Source organism: Salvelinus alpinus, chromosome 31 (assembly GCF_045679555.1).
Source record: "Salvelinus alpinus chromosome 31, SLU_Salpinus.1, whole genome shotgun sequence".
Lineage (NCBI taxonomy): Eukaryota > Metazoa > Chordata > Actinopteri > Salmoniformes > Salmonidae > Salvelinus > Salvelinus alpinus.
Window position 1 is genome coordinate 32,301,905 of NC_092116.1, and position 21,460 is coordinate 32,323,364.

Here is a 21,460-nt window from a genome sequence, read left to right on the forward strand (position 1 = left end):
CTCCTCCTCCTCCTCCTCTTCGCCACATCAGTGTGGAGAATTATTATCGGCTCTATTTTCTATGCTTTTAACCGTCAACACCAACAAATGTGAAAATATTCACCTGTAGCTTTGGATAATACAATTGTATTGTTGTTTTTTTTTGGGGGGGGGGGAATTGACAGCTATAAATGTGTTTATAACATGTTGTAACGCTAAATAAAATTTAAAAAAACAGGAAAGAACGGTTGGTTTATTTTACCAACGGAAAAAGAAGGGAACAGAACTAGGGAGGTTTTGAGGAGTGAGGAAGCCACAGAGTATAAGTCAGATGTGCAGGGTAGCTGAGGGGGATGCTCCTCGTTTCGCCGCTCTGCGCCAGGAGTTCCCCGTGTCTCTCTCTCTCTGTGTGTGTGTGTGTGTGTGTGTGTGTTGCGCGTTTTAATGCTAGTGGAGTGTGTGTGTGAGAGAGTGAGAGAGAGAGAGAGAGAGACAAGGAGAGAGAGAGAGAGAGAGAGAGAGAGAGAGAGAGAGAGAGAGAGAGAGACAAGGAAAGAGAGAGAGAGAGAGGGCTCACCACTCCACTCCGGTCGACGCAGCATGAAAGCATGCCGAAGCGGAGAGTGGTGGACACAGATTCCTGCTCGGACCTGGTGGCGATAGGATGACCTGAACCCAGCAGAAATACGCACCTTTTCCCGCCAGAGGAAGTCTCTAGACCCGGTGACGATCTGTTCAGGACATTAAACGTTAAAACAGAAGGAAGAAGGAAACTAAATCAGGTAATGCCACCTTCTTAAAAATATATCAGATTATTTAAAAATATATATATTTTGTAGATACGTCTCGTTTCATTCATGAACAAGTGATGCGTTCTGATGACTTTGCTTTTAACCCAATTTATAATCAGAAAGCTTAAAGTCTAAAGGTATAAGATTAACATCCGATTCAGTTGTTTCCTGTTGCTTATCGTTGTGTTGTCAGATATTAATCTCTGGCCGACCCAGTATATCATTAGGTAGAGTGGGCATTGGTGTATCGGTTATGTTAGAGGTTTTCAGCACTGTTGACACATTTAAATTCCGTAAAGACAAGAGAGGATAACGTTATGATTACTACCATTTCATTGGTCCAACTGAAATTTGACTTTGGGCTTTTAACCCAATCACTCCGAAAGACACTTACTGTACGTACACATATAGAGGTTGTTGGAGAGGTGGTGGTGGTGGTGGTGGTGGTGGTGGTGGTGGGGGCTGCCACGCTGGGGTTAAGTGCTTTGTTCAAGGGCGCAACGGCAGGAGGAGAAGAGAAGGATGGATAGAGTAGGAGAAGAGAGGAGACACGGAATGAGAGAGCGAGAGAGAGAGAGAGGGAGAGGGAGAGAGAGAGAGACAGAGACAGAGAGAGAGAGAGAGAGAGAGAGAGAGTCAGAGACAGAGAGAGAGAGAGAGTCAGAGACAGAGAGAGAGAAAGAGAGAGAGATAGAGAGAGAGAGAGAGAGAGAGAGAGAGAGAGAGAGAGAGACTGTTGCCACAAGAAAAGGGCAACCAGTGAAGAACAAACACCATTGTAAATACAACCCATATTTATGTTTATTTATTTTAACTTGTGTACTTTAACCATTTGTACATTGTTACAACACTGTATATATATAATATGACATTTGTAATGTCTTTATTGTTTTGAAACTTCTGTATGTGTAATGTTTACTGTTAATTTTTATTGTTTATTTCACTCTTGTATATTATCTACCTCACTTGCTTTGGCAATGTTAACACATGTTTCCCATGCCAATAAAGCCCCTTGAATTGAATTGAATTGAGAGAGAGAGAGAGAGAGGGGGGGGGGGGGGAGAGAGAGAGCGAGAGAGAGAGGTAGAGAGACAGATAGAGAGACAGATAGAGAGACAGAGAGAAAGAGAGACAGAGAGACAGAGAGAGAGAGAGAGAGAGAGAGAGAGAGAGAGAGAGAGAGAGAGAGAGAGAGAGAGAGAGAGAGAGAGACTACACTTCAGCAATGAAGGTGTACATTTGGCCGTTAGGAACATAAACTTTATATTTGACAAATTAGCCTCCTTGGCTAATCTAAAGAAGCATAAGAGCAAACCAAAAATAACAGATAATGAAAAATGGTTTGATAATGATTGCAAAAATCTAAGAAAGTCATTGAGAAATATATCTAATCAAAAACACAGAGAACCAGACAACAAAAATATACGCCTTCAATATGGGGAAACACTGAAGCAATACAAACGCACCCTAAGAACAAAAAAGGAACAGCACATTAGAAATCAGCTGGATGGAATTGAGGAATCCATAGAATCAAACCACTTCTGGGAGAATTGGAATAAATTAAACAAACCTCATCATGAGGAGTTGGCTATCCAAAATGGGGATATGTGGAGAAATCACTTTGCAAACCTCTACAGCAATATAACAAAGAGCCCAGAACAAAAAGATATACAAGAAAAATTACAAATCCTTGAATTAGCAGTCAAAGACTATCAGAATCCTGTGGATACCCCAATTACAGAAGAAGAATTATTGGAAAAAATATGCAATCTCCAACCCAAAAAGGCCTGTGGTGCTGATGGGATCTTAAATGAAATGATCAAATATACAGACCACAAATTCAAATTGGCTATACTCAAACTCTTCAACATTATCCTCACTGCAGGTATTTTCCCCGATATTTGGAACCAGGGACTGATCACACCAATCTATAAAAATGGAGACAAATTTGACCCAAATAATTACAGAGGAATATGCGTTAACAGCAACTTGGGGAAAATTCTCTGCAGTATTATAAATAGCAGACTACATCATTTCTTTGACGAACACAACGTCCTGAGCAGAAGCCAGATTGGATTTCTAAAAAATTATCGTACAACTGACCACATTTACACCCTCCACACTCTAATTGATAAACAAGTTAACCAAAACAAAGGCAAAATCTACTCGTGTTTTGTAGATTTCAAGAAAGCATTTGATTCAATTTGGCACGAAGGTCTTTTTTATAAACTAATAGAAAGTGGTATTGGAGGGAAAACATATGATTTTATTAAATCAATGTACACTAAAAACAAATGTGCGGTTAAAATTGGCAACAAGCAAACAGACTTCTTCTCTCAGGGGCGGGGAGTGAAACAGGGCTGCCCAATAAGTCCAACATTATTTAACATCTACATTAATGAATTGGCAAAAACATTAGAAGAATCGGCAGCACCTGGTATCACCCTACACAACACTGAAATCAAGTGTCTGCTGTACGCAGATGACCTGGTGCTGCTGTCTCCCACTAAAGAGGGGTTACAGCAACACCTAGATCATCTTCACAGGTTCTGTCAGACTTGGGCTCTGACCGTTAACCTAAAAAAAACAAATATAATGATATTCCAAAAAAGGTCCGGAAATAAGGATGACAAATATAAATTCTATTTGGACACAGTTCTATTAGAACACACCAAAAACTACACATATCTAATTGAAATTCCAATTAGAATCTGGCTCAAAATTTTTCAATCAGTTATAGAACCAATTGCTCTATATGGCAGTGAGGTATGGGGTCCACTCTCTAATAATGAATTTACTAAATGGGACAAACATCCAATTGAAGTATTGCATGCAGAGTTTTGCAAGACTGTATTGCAAGTACAAAGAAAAACTCAAAATAACGCATGTAGGGCAGAATTGGGCCAATACCCCCTCCTCATTCGAATAGAAAAAAGAGCCATCAAATTTTACAACCATCTAAAAACAAGTAACCCTAAAACATTCCATCACACAGCTCTACAATGTCAAGAGATGAAACCAGAGAAGAGTCCCCTCAGCCAGCTGGTTCTGAGGCTCAGTTCACCAACCCAAACCAACCCCACAGAGCCTCGGGACAGCCCTCAGAAAATCTGGCCCAACCAAATCATCACAAAACAAAAAGAAAAATATATAACCTATTGGAAAGACACCACAAAAAATCAAAGTAAACTTCAATGCTATTTGGCTCTAAACAGACAGTACATGGTGGCAGACTATCTGACCACTGTGACTGATAGAAAACTGAGGAAAACATTGACTAGGTACAGACTCAGTGAGCACAGTCTGGCTATAGAGACCGGTCGTCACAGACAAACCTGGCTGCCCAGAGAGGACAGGCTGTGCTCACTCTGCTCCAGGGGAGAGATAGAGACAGAAGTGCATTTCCTACTACACTGTGACAAATACTCAGACCTAAGAGCATATTTCTTTCCCAAAATTATAATTCAATACAAAGAATTTGAAACTATAAAATAGAAAAGCCAAAATGTGCAGTTTTGGCAGCCAAATATGTGTCCTCCTGCCATAGCCTGAGGGACAGCCAGTGAAAAATGCAAAGTAATGTTGATAATATTTCCCATTTAGCTTAGTTTTGTTTTGTCTTTCGTACCAGGTCATGTGTCTTCTCAGTCATGTTGACACTGGTCTACTACTGTTGCTTTAATGTATTGTTGTTCTGATTAATATTGTTGTTGTAGCTGTTATTAATGGTAATACCATGTCCACTACTACTATTATTATTGCTGTTAGTCCCACCATTTATTTATATATAAATATATATATATTTTGTGTATATATATACATATATATTTTATTTAAATTTTTCGATATGTATACTTTGACAATGTAAGTAATAATAACTTGCCATGTCAATAAAGTCAATTGAATTGAATTGAATTGAATTGAATTGAGAGAGAGAGAGACAGAGACAGAGAGAGAGAGAGGGAGGGAGAGAGAGAGAGAGACAGAGAGAGAGAGAGAGAGAGAGAGAGAGAGAGAGAGAGAGAGAGAGAGAGAGAGAGAGAGAGAGAGAGAGAGAGAGAGAGAGAGAGAGAGAGAGAGAGAGAGAGAGAGAGAGAGAGAGAGAGAGAGAGAGAGAGAGAGAGAGAGAGAGAGAGAGAGAGAGAGAGAGAGAGAGATGTAAGTGTCTATTGGTCTTCTAAATCCCAAACAAACTTAAATTCCATTGACTAATAGCCTGGTGCTACTCTACATCAAAGAGAGCCTACTAATAACATACTTTATCCAGACATAACACTTCATAAAAACACTTACAGTTCTAGAAACAGATTTGCACTAACGCAACAACATCATTCAGAGTTGAAAGACTTTCAAGTGCCAAAGAGGTGTGTGTGTGTGTGTGTGTGTGTGTGTGTGTGTGTGTGTGTGTGTGTGTGTGTGTGTGTGTGTGTGTGTATGTGTGTGTGTGTGTGTGTGTGTGTGTGTGTGTGTGTTGAGGTGCCCCAAGTTCATGTCTGATCGTTAGCAACAGTTTCTCTGCTCATCTTGTGTGGGTGCAGGATTCTGTTCCTGTGGGATTCTCTCTCTCTCTCTCTCTCTCTCTCTCTCTCTCTCTCTCTCTCGCTCCCCTCTCTCTCTCTCTCTCGCCCCCCCTATCTCTCTCTGTCTCTCTCTCTCTCTCTCTCTCTCTCCCTCCCTCTCTCTCTCTCTCTCTCCCTGTTAGTGAGCATTTCTCCTTTGCCAAGATAATCCATCCACCTGACAGGTGTGGCATATCAAGAAGCTGATTAAACAGCATGATCATTACACAGGTGCACCTTGTGCTGGGGGGACAATAAAAGGCCACTCTAAAATGTGCAGTTTTGTCACACAACACAATGACACAGATGTCTCAAGTTTCTAGGGAGCAAATGGCATGCTGACTGCAGCTAATGTTCACCAGAGCTGTTGCTAGAGAACTGAATGTTAATTTCTCTATGTCGTTTTAGAGAATTTGGCAGTACGTCCAACCGGCCTCACAACCGCAGACAGCGTGTATGGCGTCGTGTGGGCGAGTGGTTTGCTCGCGTTGTGAACAGAGTGTCCCATGGTGGGGTTCTGGTATGGGCATAAGCTACGGACAACGAACACAATTGCATTTTATCGATGGCAATTTGAATGCACAGAGATACCGTGATGAGATACTGAGGCCCATTGTCGTGCCGTTCATCTGCTGCCATCACCTCATGTTTCAGCATGATAATGCACGGCCCCATGTTGCAAGAATCTGTACACAATTCCTGAAAGCTGAAAATGTCCCAGTTCTTCCATGACCTGCATACTCAGACATTTCACCCATTGAGTATGTTTGGGATGCTCTGGATCGACGTGTACGACAACGTGTTCCAGTTTCCGCTAATATCCAGCACCTTCACACAGCCATGGAAGAGGAAGTGGGACAACATTCCACAGGCCACAATCAACTCTATGTGAAGGAGATGTGTCACGCTGCATGAGACACATGGTCACACCAGATACTGACTGGTTTCCTGATCCACACCTCTACCTTTTATTAACGGTATCTGTGACCAATAGAAGCACATCTGTATTCCCAGTCATGTGAAATCCATAGATTAGGTCCTCATGAATTCATATCAATTGACTGATTTCCTTCATATAAACTGTAACTCAGTAAAAATGTTTTGAATTTGTTGTATGTTTCGTTTATATTTTTTTTGCTCAGTGTGTTAAAGAATAATCATTTTATACGGTAGTAAATAATACTAAAAATAAAAACATAAATAATAGAAATAATAACAATAAAATAACATTAAATAGTAGAAAAATATATAATTACTAAACTAATAATATAATAATAATAGTAATAACAATAACAATAATAATAAGTAAGTTACTGCTTACTATGCAGATGTTATTGTCCCTCAGGCTAAAGCAGACAAATGTATTTAACATATTTGTCTGCAAGAGGAGCCATTGCTCCTTCACTGCATGAGTATTTTTTGGTTTTATTATAATATATCTCTTGGTGTGTTGAGTATTTCTGGGCTTGTTTCTGGGCTCAGCTGTTGGGTTTTAAGCGCTTTAAATTGGAGACTTGAATGTAGGTGTAGCCAATGTTTATATTATATAATTGTGGTATTTTCATTACCACTGGAAAGCGGCCCAGTTCTGCCCCACGTGCTTTAGTTGGTGTACTTCTTTAGTTAGTGTACTTCTTTAGTTGGTGTACTTCTTTAGTTAGTGTACTTCTTTGCTCCTCCACCACTACTGTAGAGCCCTGGGTACTACTGCTCCTCCACCACTACTGTAGAGCCCTGGGTACTACTGCTCCTCCACCACTACTGTAGAGCCCTGGGTACTACTGCTCCTCCACCACTACTGTAGAGCCCTGGATACTACTGCTCCTCCACCAATACTGTAGAGCCCTGGGTACTACTGCTCCTCCACCACTACTGTAGAGCCCTGGATACTACTGCTCCTCCACCACTACTGTAGAGCCCTGGGTACTCTTGCTCCTCCCTCCTCCACCACTACTGTAGAGCCCTGGGTACTACTGCTCCTCCCTCCTCCACCACTACTGTAGAGCCCTGGGTACTATTGCTCCTCCCTCCTCCACCACTACTGTAGAGCCCTGGGTACTATTGCTCCTCCCTCCTCCACCACTACTGTAGAGCCCTGGGTACTACTGCTCCTCCACCACTACTGTAGAGCCCTGGGTACTACTGCTCCTCCCTCCTCCACCACTACTGTAGAGCCCTGGGTACTATTGCTCCTCCCTCCTCCACCACTACTGTAGAGCCCTGGGTACTACTGCTCCTCCCTCCTCCACCACTACTGTAGAGCCCTGGGTACTACTGCTCCTCCCTCCTCCACCACTACTGTAGAGCCCTAGGTACTACTGCTCCTCCACCACTACTGTAGAGCCCTAGGTACTACTGCTCCTCCACCACTATCTCCTCCTCTCTCTCATCTATCTATCCTCTCCATCCCTCTCTCTCCTCCTCTCTCTCATCTATCTATCCTCTCATCCCTCTCCATCCCTCCATCATCTCCCTCTCAATCCCTCCATCATCTTCCTCTCCATCCTCTTCCCCTCTCTCTCGCCATCCTCTCCCCATCTCTGTCCTCTTCCCCTCTCCGTCCTCTTTCCCTCCCCGTCCTCTTCACGTCTCCGTCCTCTCCCCTTCTCCGTCCTCTTCCCCTCTCCGTCCTCTTCCCCTCTCCGTCCTCTTCCCCTCTCCGTCCTCTTCCCCTCTCCGTCCTCTTCCCTTCTCCGTCCTCTTCCCGTCTCCGTCCTCTTCCCTTCTCCGTCCTCTTCCCTTCTCCGTCCTCTTCCCCTCTCCGTCCTCTTCCCCTCTCCTTCCTCTTCCCTTCTCCGTCCTCTTCCCTTCTCCGTCCTCTTCCCCTCTCCGTCCTCTCCCCTTCTCCGTCCTCTTCCCCTCTCCGTCCTCTTCCCTTCTCCGTCCTCTTCCCTTCTCCGTCCTCTTCCCTTCTCCGTCCTCTTCCCCTCTCCGTCCTCTTCCCCTCTCCGTCCTCTTCCCTTCTCCGTCCTCTTCCCCTCTCCGTCCTCTTCCCCTCTCCGTCCTCTTCCCCTCTCCGTCCTCTTCCCCTCTCCGTCCTCTCCCCTTCTTCGTCCTCTTCCCCTCTCCGTCCTCTCCCCTTCTCCGTCCTCTCCCCTTCTCCGTCCTCTCCCCTTCTCCGTCCTCTTCCCCTCTCCGTCCTCTTCCCTTCTCCGTCCTCTTCCCTTCTCCGTCCTCTTCCCCTCTCCGTCCTCTTCCCATCTCCGTTCTCTTCCCTTCTCCGTCCTCTTCCCTTCTCCGTCCTCTTCCCTTCTCCGTCCTCTTCCCCTCTCCGTCCTCTCCCCTTCTCCGTCCTCTCCCCTTCTTCGTCCTCTTCCCCTCTCCGTCCTCTTCCCTTCTCCGTCCTCTTCCCTTCTCCGTCCTCTTCCCTTCTCCGTCCTCTTCCTTTCTCTGTCCTCTCCCCATCTCTGTCCTCTCCCCATCTCCGTTCTCTTCCCCTCTCCGTCCTCTTCCCTTCTCCGTCCTCTTCCCCTTTCCGTCCTCTTCCCTTCTCTGTCCTCTTCCCTTCTCTGTCCTCTTCCCCTCTCCGTCCTCTCCCCATCTCCGTTCTCTTCCCTTCTCTGTCCTCTTCCCCTCTCCGTCCTCTTCCCCTCTCTGTCCTCTTCCCCTCTCTGTCCTCTTCCCTTCTCTGTCCTCTTCCCTTCTCTGTCCTCTTCCCCTCTCCGTCCTCTTCCCTTCTCTGTCCTCTCCCCTTCTTCGTCCTCTTCACCTCTCCGTCTTCTTCTCCTCTCCGTCCTCTTCACCTCTCCGTCCTCTTCCCCTCTCCGTCCTCTTCCCCTCTCCGTCCTCTTCCCCTCTCCGTCCTCTTCCCCTCTCCGTCCCCTTCACCTCTCCGTCCTCTTCCCTTCTCTGTCCTCTTCCCCTCTCTGTCCTCTTCCCTTCTCTGTCCTCTTCCCTTCTCTGTCCTCTTCCCCTCTCCGTCCTCTTCCCTTCTCTGTCCTCTTCCCTTCTCTGTCCTCTTCCCTTCTCCATCCTCTTCCCCTCTCTCTCGCCATCCTCTCCCCATCTCCATTCTCTTCCCCTCTCCGTCCTCTCCCCTTCTCCGTCCTCTCCCCTTCTCTGTCCTCTTCCCCTCTCCGTCCTCTTCCCCTCTCCGTCCTCTTCCCTTCTCCGTCCTCTTCCCCTCTCCGTCCTCCTCACCTCTCCGTCCTCCTCACCTCTCCGTCCTCTTCCCCTCTCCGTCCTCTTCCCCTCTCCGTCCTCTTCCCCTCTCCGTCCTCTTCCCCTCACCGTCCTCTTCCACTCTCAGTCCCCTTCACCTCTCCGTCCTCTTCCCTTCTCTGTCCTCTTCCCCTCTCCGTCCTCTTCCCTTCTCTGTCCTCTTCCCTTCTCTGTCCTCTTCCCTTCTCCATCCTCTTCCCCTCTCTCTCGCCATCCTCTCCCCATCTCCATTCTCTTCCCCTCTCCGTCCTCTCCCCCTCTCCGTCCTCTCCCCTTCTCCGTCCTCTCCCCTTCTCCGTCCTCTTCCCCTCTCTGTCCTCTTCCCCTCTCTGTCCTCTTCCCCTCTCTGTCCTCTTCCCCTCTCTGTCCTCTTCCCCTCTCTGTCCTCTTCCCCTCTCTGTCCTCTTCCCCTCTCTGTCCTCTTCCCCTCTCCGTCCTCTTCCCCTCTCCGTCCTCTTCACCTCTCCGTCCTCTTCCCCTCTCCGTCCTCTCCCCTTCTCTGTCCTATTCCCTTCTTCTTCCCTTCTCCATCCTCTTCCCTTCTCTGTCCTCTCCCCTTCTTCGTCCTCTTCCCCTCTCCGTCCTCTTCCCCTCTCCGTCCCCTTCACCTGTCCGTCCTCTACCCTTCTCTGTCCTCTTCCCCTCTCCATCCTCTTCCCCTCTCTCTCGCCATCCTCTCCCCATCTTCGTCCTCTTCCCCTCTCTGTCCTCTTCCCCTCTCTGTCCTCTTCCCTTCTCTGTTCTCTTCCCCTCTCCGTCCTCTCCCCTTCTCCGTCCTCTCCCCTTCTTCGTCCTCTCCCCTTCTTCGTCCTCTTCCCCTCTCCGTCCTCTTCCCTTCTCTGTCATCTCCCCTTCTTCGTCCTCTTCACCTCTCCGTCCTCTCCCCCTCTCCGTCCTCTTCCCCTCTCCGTCCTCTTCACCTCTCCATCCTCTTCCCTTCTCTGTCCTCTCCCCTTCTTCGTCCTCTTCACCTCTCCGTCCTCTCCCCCTCTCCGTCCTCTTCACCTCTCCAGCCTCTTCCCTTCTCCATCTACAATTAACTACAGAAATGAGTCGCTGCACAGAGACATTAGAGAGAGACAGTGTGTGAGTGAGTGAGTGAGTGAGTGAGTGAGTTAGAGTCACGGTTTAGGTCAGCTGCCTATCGATCAGGATATTGATCAGGTATTGATTACCAATACAACACGTCACTATCGTTACTTATCTGCTGTCTTTTACAATACAACCAACTACAAGCCAATGAAAGCTTATAAATATAATTGGGTTGGGCCAATTGTCCAGGAGGTTGTGAAATAATGCATTTTAGCCTATAAATGTATTAAAATACCAGTGGATGTAGTGAGAGAGGTGTGGATACAGCACCAACAGCTGTCTGTATGAGAGAGAGCTGTGGATACATCACCAACAGCTGTCTGTATGAGAGAGCTGTGGACACAGCACCAACAGCTGTCTGTATGAGAGAGAGCTGTGGATACAGCACCAACAGCTGTCTGTATGAGAGAGAGCTGTGGATACAGCACCAACAGCTGTCTGTATGAGAGAGCTGTGGATACAGCAGCAACAGCTGTCTGTATGAGAGAGAGCTGTGGATACAGCACCAACAGCTGTCTGTATGAGAGAGAGCTGTGGATAGAGCACCAACAGCTGTCTGTATGAGAGAGAGCTGTGGACACAGCACCAACAGCTGTCTGTATGAAAGAGCTGTGGATACAGCACCAACAGCTGTCTGTATGAGAGAGAGCTGTGGATACAGCTGCAACAGCTGTCTGTATGAGAGAGAGCTGTGGACACAGCACCAACAGCTGTCTGTATGAGAGGGAGCTGTGGACACAGCACCAACAGCTGTCTGTATGAGAGAGCTGTGGATACAGCACCAACAGCTGTCTGTATGAGAGAGAGCTGTGGATACAGCTGCAACAGCTGTCTGTATGAGAGAGAGCTGTGGACACAGCACCAACAGCTGTCTGTATGAGAGGGAGCTGTGGACACAGCTGCAACAGCTGTCTGTATGAGAGAGAGCTGTGGATACAGCAGCAACAGCTGTCTGTATGAGAGAGAGCTGTGGACACAGCACCAACAGCTGTCTGTATGAGAGAGCTGTGGATACAGCAGCAACAGCTGTCTGTATGAGAGAGAGCTGTGGATACAGCTGCAACAGCTGTCTGTATGAGAGAGAGCTGTGGATACAGCAGCAACAGCTGTCTGTATGAGAGAGAGCTGTGGATACAGCTGCATCAGCTGTCTGTATGAGAGAGAGCTGTGGATACAGCTGCATCAGCTGTCTGTATGAGAGAGCTGTGGATACAGCACCAACAATTGTCTGTATGAGAGAGAGCTGTGGATACAGCACCAACAGCTGTCTGTATGAGAGAGAGCTGTGGATACAGCTGCAACAGCTGTCTGTATGAGAGAGCTGTGGACACAGCAGCAACAGCTGTCTGTATGAGAGAGCTGTGGATACAGCTGCATCAGCTGTCTGTATGAGAGAGAGCTGTGGACACAGCACCAACAGCTGTCTGTATGAGAGAGAGCTGTGGACACAGCACCAACAGCTGTCTGTATGAGAGAGAGCTGTGGACACAGCACCAACAGCTGTCTGTATGAGAGAGAGCTGTGGACACAGCTGGAGTGAAATATGTTTCATTAAGACCAATTATACCACGATTCTAAAGTCAATGGAATGTAAAAAGCCACGGCTCCCCCGTCCTCTCCCCTTCTTCGTCCTCTTCCCCTCTCCGTCCTCTTCCCTTCTCTGTCATCTCCCCTTCTTCGTCCTCTTCACCTCTCCGTCCTCTCCCCCTCTCCGTCCTCTTCCCCTCTCCGTCCTCTTCCCTTCTCTGTCCTCTCCCCTTCTTCGTCCTCTTCACCTCTCCGTCCTCTCCCCCTCTCCGTCCTCTTCACCTCTCCAGCCTCTTCCCTTCTCCATCTACAATTAACTACAGAAATGAGTCGCTGCACAGAGACATTAGAGAGAGACAGTGTGTGAGTAGGTGAGTGAGTGAGTGAGTGAGTGAGTGAGTGAGTGAGTGAGTGAGTGAGTGAGTGAGTGAGTTAGAGTCACGGTTTAGGTCAGCTGCCTATCGATCAGGATATTGATCAGGTATTGATTACCAATACAACACGTCACTATCGTTACTTATCTGCTGTCTTTTACAATACAACCAACTACAAGCCAATGAAAGCTTATAAATATAATTGGGTTGGGCCAATTGTCCAGGAGGTTGTGAAATAATGCATTTTAGCCTATAAATGTATTAAAATACCAGTGGATGTAGTGAGAGAGGTGTGGATACAGCACCAACAGCTGTCTGTATGAGAGAGAGCTGTGGATACATCACCAACAGCTGTCTGTATGAGAGAGCTGTGGACACAGCACCAACAGCTGTCTGTATGAGAGAGAGCTGTGGATACAGCACCAACAGCTGTCTGTATGAGAGAGAGCTGTGGATACAGCACCAACAGCTGTCTGTATGAGAGAGCTGTGGATACAGCAGCAACAGCTGTCTGTATGAGAGAGAGCTGTGGATACAGCACCAACAGCTGTCTGTATGAGAGAGAGCTGTGGACACAGCACCAACAGCTGTCTGTATGAGAGAGCTGTGGACACAGCACCAACAGCTGTCTGTATGAAAGAGCTGTGGACACAGCACCAACAGCTGTCTGTATGAGAGAGCTGTGGATACAGCAGCAACAGCTGTCTGTATGAGAGAGAGCTGTGGATACAGCTGCAACAGCTGTCTGTATGAGAGAGAGCTGTGGATACAGCAGCAACAGCTGTCTGTATGAGAGAGAGCTGTGGACACAGCACCAACAGCTGTCTGTATGAGAGAGAGCTGTGGACACAGCACCAACAGCTGTCTGTATGAGAGAGAGCTGTGGACACAGCACCAACAGCTGTCTGTATGAGAGAGAGCTGTGGACACAGCACCAACAGCTGTCTGTATGAGAGAGAGCTGTGGATACAGCTGCATCAGCTGTCTGTATGAGAGAGAGCTGTGGATACAGCTGCATCAGCTGTCTGTATGAGAGAGCTGTGGATACAGCACCAACAATTGTCTGTATGAGAGAGAGCTGTGGATACAGCACCAACAGCTGTCTGTATGAGAGAGAGCTGTGGATACAGCTGCAACAGCTGTCTGTATGAGAGAGCTGTGGACACAGCAGCAACAGCTGTCTGTATGAGAGAGCTGTGGATACAGCTGCATCAGCTGTCTGTATGAGAGAGAGCTGTGGACACAGCACCAACAGCTGTCTGTATGAGAGAGAGCTGTGGACACAGCACCAACAGCTGTCTGTATGAGAGAGAGCTGTGGACACAGCACCAACAGCTGTCTGTATGAGAGAGAGCTGTGGACACAGCTGGAGTGAAATATGTTTCATTAAGACCAATTATACCACGATTCTAAAGTCAATGGAATGTAAAAAGCCACGGCTCAATTAAAAAGAGATACTATTTGTATTTTTTAATTGGTAATTGAAGTTTTCAGTTCACCGTTCTAATGCGTAGTCAACGGAAAGCTACGTCAGCGACTCCGCTTCGCAATGAGCAGGAAGCGGTATCCATTTTGAACAAAATGTATACTTCGTTGTTTGAAAGTCTGAAACTTTTACTAAAATATTATGAGGCATGACTTTACCTTGCTTCAAAGTAGTCTAGCCAAAATCACACCAAACGTGCAGGGAATTCTTTTATAAAGACTTCTTCCATATGTCATTGAAACCAGTAGCCTATTTTCTCTCGTTTTCTATTGGTTTTCAACTGTCTTTCATTGTCCGGCAGCCAAAGGCACAATCCTAGTCTTATTAGCAACACATGCTAATAGTTGCACTTAAAATATTTCTACCAGATATTTTCATCTCTGTCACATGAAACCGCTCATGATTGTGTTTTCCACTAATTGCATTATGGAACGCACATTGACGCGCATCGCTGTGCTAATAATGTAAACAAAATAGTAGTTCATAAACATTTTATGCTAATCGTTCTGATCTGTTGCAACTCACCAATCATCTATTTGGTATTTTGCCCGTGGGCTCTCTGCCCAGATTGCGGGTCCTTCCGACCGTTAAGCGTTTTATGTGGAGGCCAGGTCATCTGATACAGCCAAGAGTGTGCGATGTCATCGAGGCAAAGGGTGGCTATTTGAAGAATCTCAAATATTCTTAGATTTGTTTAACACTTTTTTGGTTACTACATGATTCCATATGTGTTATTTCATTGTTTTGATGTCTTCATTATTATTCTACAATGTAGAAAATAGTAAAAAATAAAGAAAAACCCTTGAATGAGTAGGTGTGTCCAAACTTTTGACCGGTAGTGTATGTCATATCGCTGAGTCTACCTAATGTCTACCTAACGCAAATGATATCTGACATAGGCTTTTTGAAAAAGCACCCGCGAGCCGGTGCCGACCCATAATGCAATATTACGCTTAAGGCCCTCGCGAGCCGGTGCCGACACAGTCAATGTGGAGGCTATATACAGGGGGTACTGGTACAGAGTCAATGTGGAGGCTATATACAGGGGGTACCGGTACAGAGTCAATGTGGAGGCTATATACAGGGTGTTACGGTACAGAGTCAATGTGGAGGCTATATACAGGGTGTTACGGTACAGAGTCAATGTGGAGACTATATACAGGGTGTTACGGTACAGAGTCAATGTGAAGGCTATATACAGGGTGTTACGGTACAGAGTCAATGTGGAGGCTATATACAGGGTGTTACGGTACAGAGTCAATGTGGAGGCTATATACAGGGGGTACCGGTACAGAGTCAATGTGGAGGCTATATACAGGGTGTTACGGTACAGAGTCAATGTGGAGGCTATATACAGGGTGTTACGGTACAGAGTCAATGTGGAGGCTATATACAGGGTGTTACGGTACAGAGTCAATGTGGAGGCTATATACAGGGTGTTACGGTACACAGTCAATGTGGAGGCTATATACAGGGGGTACCGGTACAGAGTCAATGTGGAGGCTATATACAGGGGGTACCGGTACAGAGTCAATGTGGAGGCTATATACAGGGTGTTACGGTACAGAGTCAATGTGGAGGCTATATACAGGGGGTACCAGTACAGAGTCAATGTGGAGGCTATATACAGGGTGTTACGGTACAGAGTGAATGTGGAGGCTATATACAGGGTGTTACGGTACAGAGTCAATGTGGAGGCTATATACAGGGGGTACCGGTACAGAGTCAATGTGGAGGCTATATACAGGGGGTACCGGTACAGAGTCAATGTGGAGGCTATATACAGGGGGTACCGGTACAGAGTCAATGTGGAGGCTATATACAGGGTGTTACGGTACAGAGTCAATGTGGAGGCTATATACAGGGGGTACCGGTACAGAGTCAATGTGGAGGCTATATACAGGGGGTACCGGTACAGAGTCAATGTGGAGGCTATATACAGGGTGTTACGGTACAGAGTCAATGTGGAGGCTATATACAGGGTGTTACGGTACAGAGTCAATGTGGAGGCTATATACAGGGTGTTACGGTACAGAGTCAATGTGGAGGCTATATACAGGGTGTTACGGTACAGAGTCAATGTGGAGGCTATATACAGGGTGTTATGGTACAGAGTCAATGTGGAGGCTATATACAGGGTGTTACGGTACAGAGTCAATGTGTAGGCTATATACAGGATGTTACGGTACAGAGTCAAAGTGGAGGCTATATAAAGGGTGTTACGGTACAGAGTCAATGTGGAGACTATATACAGGGTGTTACGGTACAGAGTCAATGTGGAGGCTATATACAGGGTGTTACGGTACAGAGTCAATGTGGAGGCTATATACAGGGGGTACCGGTACAGAGTCAATGTGGAGACTATATACAGGGGGTACTGGTACAGAGTCAATGTGGAGGCTATATACAGGGGGTACCAGGGGGTGCCGGTAGTATCGCGATACTACCCGTTATTGTGATACTACTCGGTATCGTGATACTACCCGGTATCGTGATGCTGCCCGGTATCGTGATACTTCCCGGTATCGTGATACTACCCGTTATTGTGATACTGCCCGGTATCGTGATACTACCCGTTATTGTGATACTACTCGGTATCGTGATGCTGCCCGGTATCGTGATACTTCCCGGTATCGTGATACTTCCCGGTATCGTGATACTTCCCGGTATCGTGATACTACCCGTTATTGTGATACTACTCGGTATCGTGATACTACCCGGTATCGTGATGCTGCCCGGTATCGTGATACTTCCCGGTATCGTGATACTTCCCGGTATCGTGATACTACCCGTTATTGTGATACTACTCGGTATCGTGATACTACCCGGTATCGTGATGCTGCCCGGTATCGTGATACTTCCCGGTATCGTGATACTACCCGGTATCGTGATGCTGCCCGGTATCGTGATACTTCCCGGTATCGTGATACTTCCCGGTATCGTGATACTTGACCTGGTATTGCATCGTTAGTAAAATATTGGTATTGTGGAAACACAAAAAAATGAATCAAATGTTCTTAACTGAGATGTATTTTTTTGCCACCAGTTTGCACCCCTGGTCTTATCGGCAGCGATACATGTGATTTAGAAACGAGCCGTGAGGACAATGCCGACCCAGTCTCCTATCGTTTGGTTTGGCACAGAGATGGTTTCCGTGTTTTAATGCTTTTCATCCGTCAAACCGCTGGCTTTTTATCCTCAGAAAGTATTCAGACCCTTTGACTTTCTCCACATTTCGTTACAGCCTTATTCTGAACCTGATTCAATCCTCCCCCCTCATACATCTACACACACGGCCCCATAGTGACAAAGCAAAATCAGGGATTTAGAAATGCAGTGTGTGTGTGTGTGTGTGTGTGTGTGTGTCATCCTTTCCCCCTACCGATCAGTATGTGTACCAAATTACATCCTATTCCCTATTTGGTATAGGGTGCCAGCCCAGGTCTAAAGTAGTGCACTATATAGGGAATAGGGTGCCAGCCCTGGTCTAAAGTAGTGCACTATATAGGGAATAGGGTGCCAGCCCTGGTCTAAAGTAGTGCAGATTTAACCAGTCGCTCTGATGAGTCAGTTTAACCAATGGTTCCTGTTCTAACCATTACACACCTCAACTCCTCTCTCTCCTCTCTCTCTCTCTCTCTCTCTCTCTCTCTCTCTCTCTCTCTCTCTCTCTCTCTCTCTCTCTCTCTCTCTCTCTCTCTCTCTCTCTCTCTCTCTCTCTCTCTCTCTCTCTCTCTCTCTCTCTCTCTCTCTCTCTCTCTCTCTCTCTCTCTCTCTCTCTCTCTCTCTCTCTCTCTCTCTCTCTCTCTCTCTCTCTCTCTCTCTCTCTCTCTCTCTCTCTCTCTCTCTCTCTCTCTCTCTCTCTCTCTCTCTCTCTCTCTCTCTCTCTCTCTCTCTCTCTCTCTCTCTCTCTCTCTCTCTCTCTCTCTCTCTCTCTCTCTCTCTCTCTCTCTCTCTCTCTCTCTCTCTCTCTCTCTCTCTCTCTCTCTCTCTCTCTCTCTCTCTCTCTCTCTCTCTCTCTCTCTCTCTCTCTCTCTCTCTCTCTCTCTCTCTCTCTCTCTCTCTCTCTCTCTCTCTCTCTCTCTCTCTCTCTCTCTCTCTCTCTCTCTCTCTCTCTCTCTCTCTCTCTCCTTCCCTTCTCCCTCTCTCTCTCTCTCCTTCCCTTCTCCCTCCCTCTCTCTCTCCTTCCCTCTCCCTCTCTCTCTCCCTCCCCCTCTCTCTCTCCTTCCCTTCTCTCCTCCCTCCCTCCCTCTTTAATAAACATGTTGCTACCAGCCTAAGCCTCTGTAATTCGTCATTAGTTTAAGTAGCTTATTGAAGCTGCCAGTGAAACAACATCCTATATATATATATATATGTTATAACACATTATAATGCCATACTATTCCCTTGGTACTGCACTACTGTTCACCAGGGCCCATGGGGAAGATGGGATAGGACTCTGGTCTAAAGTAGTGCACTACGTAGGGAATAGGACTCTGGTCTAAAGTAGTGTACTATATAGGGAATAGGACTCTGGTCTAAAGTAGTGCACTACATAGGGAATAGGGTGCCATTTGGGACGCTAACCTTAATACTATAATTTAACCCAATAAAACTAAAGCCACTTACCAGATGTGAAGGAGGGGGGAGAGGAGGAGAGAAAGGGGAGGGAGGGGAGGGAGGGGAAGGGGAGGGGGGAGAGGAGGAGAGAAAGGGGAGGGAGGGGGAGGGGAAGGGGAGGGAGGGAGGGGAAGGGAATGGAAGGGGAGGGAGGGGAAAGGGAGGGAGGGGAGGGGGGAGAGGAGGAGAGAAAGGGGAGGGAGGGGAGGGGAGGGGGGGAAGGGGAGGGGGGAGACGAGGAGAGAAAGGGGAGGGAGGGGGAGGGGAGGGGAGGGGAAGGGGAGGGGGGAGAGGAGGAGAGAAAGGGGAGGGAGGGGGAGGGGAGGGAAGGGGGGAGAGGAGGAGAGAAAGGGGAGGGGAGGGGAAGGGAATGTAAGGGTGAGGGGGAGGGGAAGGGGAGGGAGGGGAGGGAGGGGAAGGGAGGGAGGGGAGGGGAAGGGGAGGGAGGGAGGGGGAGGGGAAAGGGAGGGAGGGGAAGGGAATGGAAGGGGAGGGGGAATGGAAGGGGAGGGGGATGGGAGGGGAGGGGGGAGAGGAGGAGAGAAAGGGGATGGAGGGAAGGGGCGGCTAAGAGGGGGAGATGATGGAAGAGAGGCTGAAGAAAGAGAAGATAGATATGGAAAGAAACGATTTGGGGAAAAGAGGAAGGGATAAGTGGCAAGTTAACTTTTGAGGAGAAAGGTTGTGAGGGACAGAGTGACTCAGAACGGGAGAGGGACAGAGTGACTCAGAACGGGAGAGGGACAGAGTGACTCAGAACGAGAGAGGGACAGAGTGACTCAGAACGAGAGAGGGACAGAGTGACTCAGAACGAGAGAGGGACAGAGTGACTCAGAACGAGAGAGGGACAGAGTGACTCAGAACGAGAGAGGGACAGAGTGACTCAGAACGAGAGAGGGACAGAGTGACTCAGAACGAGAGAGGGACAGAGTGACTCAGAACGAGAGAGGGACAGAGTGACTCAGAATGAGAGAGGGACAGAGTGACTCAGAACGAGAGAGGGACAGAGTGACTCAGAACGGGAGAGGGACAGAGTGACTCAGAACGGGAGATGGACAGAGTGACTCAGAACGGGAGAGGGACAGAGTGACTCAGAACGAGAGAGGGACAGAGTGACTCAGAACGAGAGAGAGCCAGAGTGACTCAGAACGAGAGAGGGCCAGAGTGACTCAGAACGAGAGAGGGACAGAGTGACTCAGGACGAGAGAGGGACAGAGTGACTCAGAACGAGAGAGGGACAGAGTGACTCAGGACGAGAGAGGGACAGAGTGACTCAGAACGAGAGAGGGACAGAGTGACTGAGAACGGGAGAGGGACAGAGTGACTCAGAACGAGAGAGGGACAGAGTGACTCAGAACGAGAGAGGGACAGAGTGACTCAGAACGAGAGAGGGACAGAGTGACTCAGAACGAGAGAGGGACAGAGTGACTCAGAACGAGAGAGGGACAGAGTGACTCAGAACGAGAGAGGGACAGAGTGACTCAGAACGAGAGAGGGACAGAGTGACTCAGAACGAGAGAGGGACAGAGTGACTCAGAACGAGAGAGGGACAGAGTGACTCAGAACGAGAGAGGGACAGAGTGACTCAGAACGAGAGAGGGACAGAGTGACTCAGAACGAGAGAGGGACAGAGTGACTCAGAACGAGAGAGGGACAGAGTGACTCAGAACGAGAGAGGGACAGAGTGACTCAGAACGAGAGAGGGACAGAGTGACTCAGAACGAGAGAGGGACAGAGTGACTCAGAACGAGAGAGGGACAGAGTGACTCAGAACGAGAGAGGGACAGAGTGACTCAGAACGAGAGAGGGACAGAGTGACTCAGAACGAGAGAGGGAAAGATGGAGTCCTTCCTGTTGATCCGTTCAGTCAGACTGCCTTCATAGAAGTCCTTCCTGTTGATCCATTCAGTCAGACTGCCTTCCTAGAAGTCCTTCCTGTTGATACATTCAGTCAGACTGCCTTCATAGAAGTCCTTCCTGTTGATACATTCAGTCAGACTACCTTCCTAGAAGTCCTTCCTGTTGATCCATTCAGTCAGACTGCCTTCCTAGAAGTCCTTCCTGTTGATCCATTCAGTCAGACTACCTTCCTAGAAGTCCTTCCTGTTGATCCATTCAGTCAGACTACCTTCCTAGAAGTCCTTCCTGTTGATCCATTCAGTCAGACTGCCTTCCTAGAAGTCCTTCCTGTTGATCCATTCAGTCAGACTGCCTTCCTAGAAGTCCTTCCTGTTGATCCATTCAGTCAGACTACCTTCCTAGAAGTCCTTCCTGTTGATCCATTCAGTCAGACTACCTTCCTAGAAGTCCTTCCTGTTGCTCCATTCAGTCAGACTGCCTTCATAGAAGTCCTTCCTGTTGATCCATTCAGTCAGACTACCTTCCTAGAAGTCCTTCCTGTTGATCCATTCAGTCAGACTGCCTTCCTAGAAGTCCTTCCTGTTGCTCCATTCAGTCAGACTGCCTTCATAGAAGTCCTTCCTGTTGATCCATTCAGTCAGACTGCCTTCCTAGAAGTCCTTCCTGTTGATCCATTCAGTCAGACTACCTTCCTAGAAGTCCTTCCTGTTGATCCATTCAGTCAGACTACCTTCCTAGAAGTCCTTCCTGTTGATCCATTCAGTCAGACTACCTTCCTAGAAGTCCTTCCTGTTGCTCCATTCAGTCAGACTGCCTTCATAGAAGTCCTTCCTGTTGATCCATTCAGTCAGACTACCTTCCTAGAAGTCCTTCCTGTTGATCCATTCAGTCAGACTGCCTTCCTAGAAGTCCTTCCTGTTGCTCCATTCAGTCAGACTGCCTTCATAGAAGTCCTTCCTGTTGATCCATTCAGTCAGACTGCCTTCCTAGAAGTCCTTCCTGTTGATCCATTCAGTCAGACTACCTTCC

General features: G+C 47.6%; 1 protein-coding gene across 1 annotated transcript in view; it reads left to right on the forward strand.

Annotated features, from left to right (window-relative positions):
- The first annotated feature begins 295 nt into the window (after window positions 1-295).
- The window catches only part of LOC139561154 (short transient receptor potential channel 5-like), a 154,159-nt gene continuing 132,994 nt past the window's right edge, over window positions 296-21,460 (forward strand). Inside the window, exon 1 of the mRNA XM_071378057.1 lies at window positions 296-761. The gene's annotated coding sequence lies outside the window, so the exon portion shown is untranslated. The remainder of the gene's footprint in view (window positions 762-21,460) is intronic.